We start from the raw sequence: 8130 nt of genomic DNA on the forward strand, positions 1-8130 counted from the left end.
TAAAATCCAATATTGACAAGATACTCTCTGATCTTGTCAAACCATGCACTAGTAGGTGCTTGCTTGAGCCCATAGAGTGCCTTCTTCAACCTGCACAGATATGTGGGATGCTCTAAATCTTCATAACCTGTTGGCTGATCCATATATACTTCTTCCTGCGAATCACCATGCAAGAAGGCATTCTTCACATCCATTTGCTACAACCTCCAACCTTTGGCTGCTGCCAAAGCAATCACACATCTGACAGTTGCCATCCTAGCAACTAGACTGAAGGTTTCATCATAATCTATGCCATATGTCTGGGCATAGCCTTTTGCAACCAGCCTGGCTTTGTACCTACTAATAGAACCATCTGCATTGTGCTTAATCTTATAAACCCACTTACATCCAATGGCTTTCTTGCCCTTTGGCAATGATACTAGATCCCAAGTCTTATCGACCTCTAATGCAGCTATCTCCTCATCCATTGCTGCATCCCAATGAGCATGACCAACAGCCTCCTCAAAACATGTGGGCTCAACATCCTCAACTAGTTTCACCATATAAGCATAATGGTGAGCTGCATAACCTTCAAAACCAAATCTTTTAACAAGGTATATGACCCTGCTAGATCTGCGTACCACTGGATCACTCAATGGAGTCTTTGCATTGATACGTGCTCTTTGCACCCCTGGAGTCCTCACTGAAGGAATGCCAAGCTGATCATCCAAGCTCTCTGAGCCACTGGAGTCTCCATCAAGAATTGCATCAATGCCATCTGACACTTTATTCTTTCCTTTGTCTTTACCTATAGTGCTACTAGATGCACCCGAAGATGTAGAGCTACTCCTTAGTGTCCCAGACCAAGGACTACCAGATGATGTCTCTGGTCCACTAAGAGTTCATGATTCTTGCTTTTCAGCCTGCACATGAGTGTCATGATCATCATCATCATCCAATGTATCACCACTAGATGCATACCAACTTCTCATTTCATCAAAGATGACATCCCTACTCACTCTGAACTTACATGTGACAGGGTTATAACAGCGATACCCTTTCTGCTCTAAAGAGTATCCAATAAAGACACACTTTTCAGCCTTTGGATCCAATTTCTTCTGCAACTCATCTGGCACATGAACATACGCAATGCAGCCAAACACTTTCAAGTGTGATACATCAGGCTTCTTGCCAGTAAAGCATTCTTCAAGAGTCATCCCATGGACTGTAGCTGTGGGAGTTCTGTTCATAATATAAACAACAGTATGAATAACCTCAGACCAAAAATACTTAGGCATATTCTTTTCAGCCATCAAGGCGCGTGCAACTTCTGCAATATGCATGTTTTTCCTTTCTGCAACCCCATTTTGCTGTGGGGTATATCTGCATGTGAACTGTCTCTTTATCCCATGAGACCTCAGAAAATCACTAAACTCATTTGAGAGGTACTCTCCCCCTCCATCTGACCTCAAGCACTTTACTTTCAAGCTTGTTTCTCTTTCAACTGCAGCCTTGAAAGTTCTAAAGTGCTCAAAAGCTTCACTCTTTTCCTTCATAAAATATACCCACAGCTTTCTAGAACAATCATCAATAAATGTGACAAAGTATGAACTCCCTCCAAGAGATACATTTTGTGTAGGCCCCCAAATGTCTATATGTACAACATCAAGGATATTTCTGCTTACATCTCTGTCATGTGAAAAGGGTTGTCTTGCATGCTTACCAAACTGACATACTTCGCATACCTTATGAAATTCTGCAACTCTAAATGTAGGCAAACCTGTAACCAACCCTTTGGACTGCATTAATTTCAGCCTTTGTACATTTGCATGTCCAATGCGTTTGTGCCAAATTTCAATGTCTACAACAACACCTTTTCCTTTAGCATACATAGCAGCATTCATAGTAGGAATTCCAGCATCCAAAGTAAACATACGTCCAACTCTACTTCCCTTTGCAACTAACCTGCACTTGTCATTGAAGTCTTCTACAAAGCAACCCTTTGCATTAAATCTGACTTGCAGCCCTTGCTCTACCATCTGACCCACTGACACCAAGTTCTTTGTAATAGATGGCATATGTAATATATCTGAAAGACTCTTTGTCTTACCATCATGCAAGGAGAAGGGAACTTTTCCAATGTGTGAAATGGGTGGTATGAATCATCACCCGTCTACACATAACCTGCATTTTGCAAATCATGCATCTCTCCAAACCATTCTGCATGGCTGGTCATATGATTGGATGCACCTGAATCAACATACCAAACATCATCATGTGTTCCCTTTCCTGTAACAGCATTTAGCATATGATGCATAACAAACAAACATTCATTGTTGTCTTCATTCTGTCGTGAAGACGATGCATAGTTTCCTTGCTGCAACTTACCACTGCGAATATCATCTTTCTTAGCATAACATTGGGCTGCAATATGACCTGTTTTGCCACAATAGTGACACACAATACCAGAGTTATTAGAACCTCTGTTCTGCCATCCACCTCTTCCTCTAAAGCTCCCCCTGTCTCTAAAGTTACCACGACCGCCTTAAACCTGCATATCGCCAAATTGCTGATTCAATCTGTTTTGCTGGTTGTCACTACCACGTCCTATACCAGGCCTCTTGAAGAGAACCTGCCCACGTCCCCTTCCTAAACTGGAGTAAAAAGCTTGGACATGTTTACCACTTCTTTCAGATGTCTCACTCTGTATGTTGATCTCTTCAGTGATCATAAGGGAGACCAACTCATCGGAATCTGAAAATGGCTTTCTGACATATACGGAAGTTACAAAAGACTTCCAAGCCTTTTTATTATTAAGTCCACCCAAGGTAGACGACACCAAATCATCATCATCGGGCATTGCATCAATCGCTGCCAATGCATCTGCAATGCTCCTTACCTTCAGTGCATACTCATTGATAGACATCTTCCATTTCTTCAATGTATTCAACTCTTGCTTAAGTTGAATCTTTTGTGCCTTTGTATTTACAGAAAACATACTTTCAAGTATGGTCCAAGCTGCATATGAATTCTTTGCATTTCTAATGTGTCCCAGCATATTATTGTCAATTATTGCTGACAACCAATACATGACCTTTTTATCTTTTGCATTCCATTCCTTCCGTGCCTTTGTCTCTTCTGCAGTTGGAGGATCACTCACCTCCGGCTCCTTTTCTTCACCTGAAACAAACTCCTAGAGGCCTTTTCCAATAAGGAAGTTCGTGACACGGAACTTCCATGATGGATAGTTGTTCTTGTCGAGCTTCTCAATGATGGGGCTTCCACTATTCTCTGCCATTATCACAAAATTAATACCAAACAGCAAGCAAATCTTCTACAACCCTCGACCTGTAGTGCACACCAATACACCAAACATCCTTTTTCACTGTCTACTCAACAATACATGCAACTAGTTTGTAGATAAACCTTGTGTTTACTTGCTGGTAAACACCTTTGAACTTACAGCTCTGAAATCTGTAACCTGCGCACCCACTTTCGGTCAATATAGTCGAAGTCACAGTGTACCCTGAAACTATTGTCTACAACCTTACAGCTCTAAAACGGGGCCTGAAACGGCCTCAGATGCCCAAAATAACTGTGGGCTCCACAGGCACTATCCAAGAGAAAGAGTGAAAGGATGGGAGAGCTTCTTACCCGTGGCTTGCTTGCTCGAACCTTGCTTCTTCTCCTTCACTTCAGCCTTCGAAATCAGCCTCTCTCAGTGGCGCGGCTCTGATACCATGTCAATAATCGCGTGGTGGGGGGACTTGCTCAAGATGCTGCACCGAACACACACAGAATGCACAAGGAGAAGCTCACTCAAGAGACAAGAAGAGAGATGGAGGCCAAAACGTTTTCTTGTTGATTTCTTTTTCTTCTTTCACACACTTTACAATGTACACAAAGTATAGATAAGATACAACATAAAGGAAAGTGGCCTCCTAAGTCAAACAATGTATAACCGACTACACTAGTCAACTGGCGCTATAATTATGCCAGTTGTAAATAGGTGTAATAACCTGAATATAATAAGTAATGAGTCAGTGACCATGTGTGAGTCATAATGACCACCGACGTGCTAAGTGTAGATGTGTGGACCCATCTAACCAGGCGGTCTATCATCAATGTCCGCATGTCTTGAGCTTGTCATCTCAACAAGGGCCAAGCAGATAGTCGGAGGTAATTGTTCTTACCTCTCCCTCCAGGATTTTAACCTGAAGCATTAATTTTTTTTCCTTGGATTAATTCCTTGAGCAAAGGAGATCAAATAATGTACCTAAGTGTACAATCACAACCAATTCCGAGGCCGTTTGTACGACCAACTGCTAAGGTGTGACTCCTTTTTCCCGAATGCTCCCAACACCCGATCCTGGATCGTTCACAACTTGGCGAGATCCCAATAATCTTAAACAAGATCATGCAAGCAAATGTTCTTGGTAAGTTAACTTATTTTGACTTGCTCTTCCCCTTGAGTTTTACCTTATGGTATCTTAACCCTAACCCAAAGCATTAATTGGTCAACCTAGGCAACATACATGCCTTATTCGCGATCCGACCAAGGATCTTTTTTCCAGTTCTAACCAAGTTCAATTAACACACTTGGCAACACAGGACTCTTCATCTAGGCCTTCAAGATACAATCTAGATGCATGCGTCCCTTCCATCTTTCTCTTAGTGTAATACTATGCAGAGTTTTCCAATCATCCTTACCCATCATGCACATGGTGCGTTTAGTGTATTTGTACATCCTAAACAACCTTTAACTCTCTTCATACCTGGCAACAAATACTTATCCCCAATGCATCGGATCTCATGTGACTTGCGTATATGGAAGTCTAGGTTTCTATCCATCGGTGCAATTGCATCTTACGAACGGAAGCTAACATTTCATGTGTTTCTTTTAATTATGATTGCGAAGCATGAATTCTAAATGACTATTCATGCACTGAATTGGTTTAAAAGCTATTATTTTATGTGAAATAATGCAGAAAACTTATCATTTTAGGCACATAAAAGCTATCACTCCATGCATATAAACTTATGCGAACTCCGTACTCTACCATTTCATGCATGCAACCTAGCACTTAGAGTAAACAAAAATCCTAAGGCTCGTTCTTGCTCCATGCATGTAGCTAACCCATTTATTTCTCCTCGAGAAATAATACAGAATCAATTATAAAGCTTAGGATATCTAAAGAACCTGGGTTTGATTCGTGATCGTAGGGGCATTTGTTGTGTTTCTAATACCAATGGTAGCTTTGGCTCCGCTCGCCTCTCCCGCATTTCCGATACCAATGGTAGCTTTGGCACCTATGCTTCCCGCGACTTTCTTTTTGGGAGCCATTTGCCACATGGAGTTTGGATAGTCCGAACCTTAACGGCCTTCAAGATGACAGGCTTGGGTAGGAAAGGTCGTGAGAAGGAATCCTTCACTGAGGGGGTGGCTTGAAAAAGATGGCTTCATGAATGTGGCTCCTCGGCACGGCCCTCGATATTTTCTCTACTCACCATCTCTCTCTCTCTCTCCCTCCCCTTCTTCTTCTTCTTTTTCTCTTCTTCTCTCTCTTCTTTCTCCTTCTCTTCTTCTCTCCCTCTCCTCTTCCTCTTCTACTTCCTTTTCTCTTCTTCTCCTTCTACCTCTTCTTCTTCTTCTTCTTCTTCTCTATTTTCTCCTTCTACCTTCTCTCTTCTCTCTCTCCTTCTCTTCTTCTCTCCATCTCCTCTTCCTCTTCTCTCTCTCCTTCTCTTCTTCTCTCCTTCTCTTCTTCTCTCCTTCTCCTCTTTTCTGCTCACGAGGGGGCCGCAACTGACTGGCGATCAAGGAGGGGGAAAGGTTTCAGTCAGAAGCCCCCAAGGGGCCGCTGCTGTCGCACGGAGGGGGTGACGAGCACGAGGGGGGGAAGGACTTGCCTGCCATCGTCTAGGGGGGCGTTGTGTGTACCTCTACGAGGAGGGGGGAAGGTCCCTTTTATAGGAGGGGGAGAAGAGTGGCATGGCCGCCACCCCTCCCACCTGGGGGGCTGCATGCCCCCCATTTATTCCACTTCACTCCCTCTCTCTCTCTCTCTGACATCCTATTGGCGGGGAGAGAGAGAGGGGTAAAAAATTTTTCCTTAAAGTTAATAATTTTGTTTCATTAAGGGGGGAGTTTCTATGGGGGGGAGGGATGGCACGGGAATGTTACATCCTCTCCCCCTTACAGGAATCGAGATATCCTCATCTCGAGAGGATCTGGGGATATTATTGGTTGAGAGTATCTTCATCCATCCAGGTAGCATTGGGATAATCCTTCCACTGGATGAGGTATTCTCTCAAGGTCCTTGACCTCAAATGTGTTGAGATGACAAGCTCAACACATGCGGACATTGATGATGGACCGCCTGGTTAGATGGGTCCACACATCTACACTTAGCAAGTCGGTGGTCATTATGACTCTCACATGGCCACTGATTCATTACTTATTGTATTCAGGTTGTTACACCTATTTATAGCTGGCATAGTTATAGCGCCAGTCGACTAGTGTAGTCGGTTATGCATTGTTTGACTTAGGAGGCCACTTTCCTTTATGTTGTATCTTATCTATACTTTGTGTACATTGTAAAGTGTGTGGAAGAAGAAGAAGAAACCAGTAAGAAAACGTTTTGGCCTCCATCTCTCTTCTTGTCTCTTGAGTGAGCTTCTCCTTGTGCATTCTGTGTGTGATCGACGCAGCATCTTGAGCAAGTCCCCCCACCACGCGATTCTTGACATGGTATCAGAGTCGTACCACTGAGAGAGGCTAACTTCGAAGGCTGAAGCAAAGGAGAAGAAGCAAGGTTCGAGCAAGCAAGCCACAGGTAAGAAGCTCTCCCATCCTTCCACTCTTTCTCTTGGATAGTGCCTGTGGAGGCACCAGAAGCAGGGTCGAGCAAAAACCTCAGATTGTAGTGAGATTTGGTGTGCGCGAAGAGCACTGTGTATTCTACAAATTAAGCCCTTTAGGGCTTGTCCGCAGTTATTTTGGGCATCTAAGGCAGGCCCCGTTTTAGAGCTGCAAGGTTGTGGACTGTAGTTTTAGGGTACACTGTGACTTCGACTATATTGACCGAAAGTGGGTGCACAGGTTACAGATTTCAGATCTGTAAGTTCAAAGGTGTTTACGAGCAAGTAAACACAAGGTTTATCTGCAAACTAGTTGCAAATTGCATATATTGTTGAGCAGACAGTGAAAAAGGCTGTCTGGTGTATTGCTGTGCACTACAGGTCGAGGGTTGTAGAAGATTTGCTTGCTGTTTGGTATTAGTTTTGTGATAATGGCAGAGAACAGTGAAAGCCCCATCTTTGAGAAGCTCGAAAAGAACAACTACTCTTCATGAAAGTTCTGTGTCAGGAATTTCCTTATTGGAAAAGGCCCCTACGAGTTTGTTTCAGGTGAAGAAAAGGAGCCGGAGGTGAGTGATCCTCCAACTGCAGAAGAGACAAAGGCACAGAAGGAATGGAATGCAAAAGACAAGAAGGTAATGTATTGGTTATCTGCAGTAATTGACAATCATATGCTGGTTCACATTAGAAATGCAGAGAATTCATATGCAGCTTGGAACATACCTTATGTGTTTTGATATCAATATTTGTGTTTGTTTACAAAAGTGTAAACATCTCTTAATGCCATGTTGATTTGTACAGTATCTTGGTGATTACAGGTTGGACTTAAGATGCTTATTGTTTAGGGCTTAACATATACTTCTTTACATTTATTACCTAGTTTATAATGCCTGATAGAAAACAAGAATTCTCTCGATAGAAGTATGCAACAAGAAAGATAAAGAAGGGAATTAGATCATGGATATGTATAATTGATTATCTTGGATACCAAAATTTTAGCTCTCAAATAAAGGAATGTTAATTCTCAACTTGTAACAGAGGCATTGGTATAATATGTATTTATGCAAAAGCAAATACATATTGCACCCATTGTAATCATTCGATGAAACATTGCAAATAGTAAGTCTTTACATCACATTGAGAACGAGCAATTTCATGAAGGTAGTGGTGTTGGTGCATCAAGTAGTGTTACTGCTGTATTGGCAATTCAAACACTGAGGATTCATCCACCAATATTTAGAGAATGCAAGTTAGACGGCAAAAAATACACTTTGTGAAAGTTTAAAATTA

This window comes from Lygodium microphyllum, chromosome 1 (genome assembly GCF_053477565.2).
Source record: "Lygodium microphyllum isolate KBCC chromosome 1, Lygodium_microphyllum_v1.1.10, whole genome shotgun sequence".
Classification (NCBI taxonomy): Eukaryota; Viridiplantae; Streptophyta; class Polypodiopsida; order Schizaeales; family Lygodiaceae; genus Lygodium; species Lygodium microphyllum.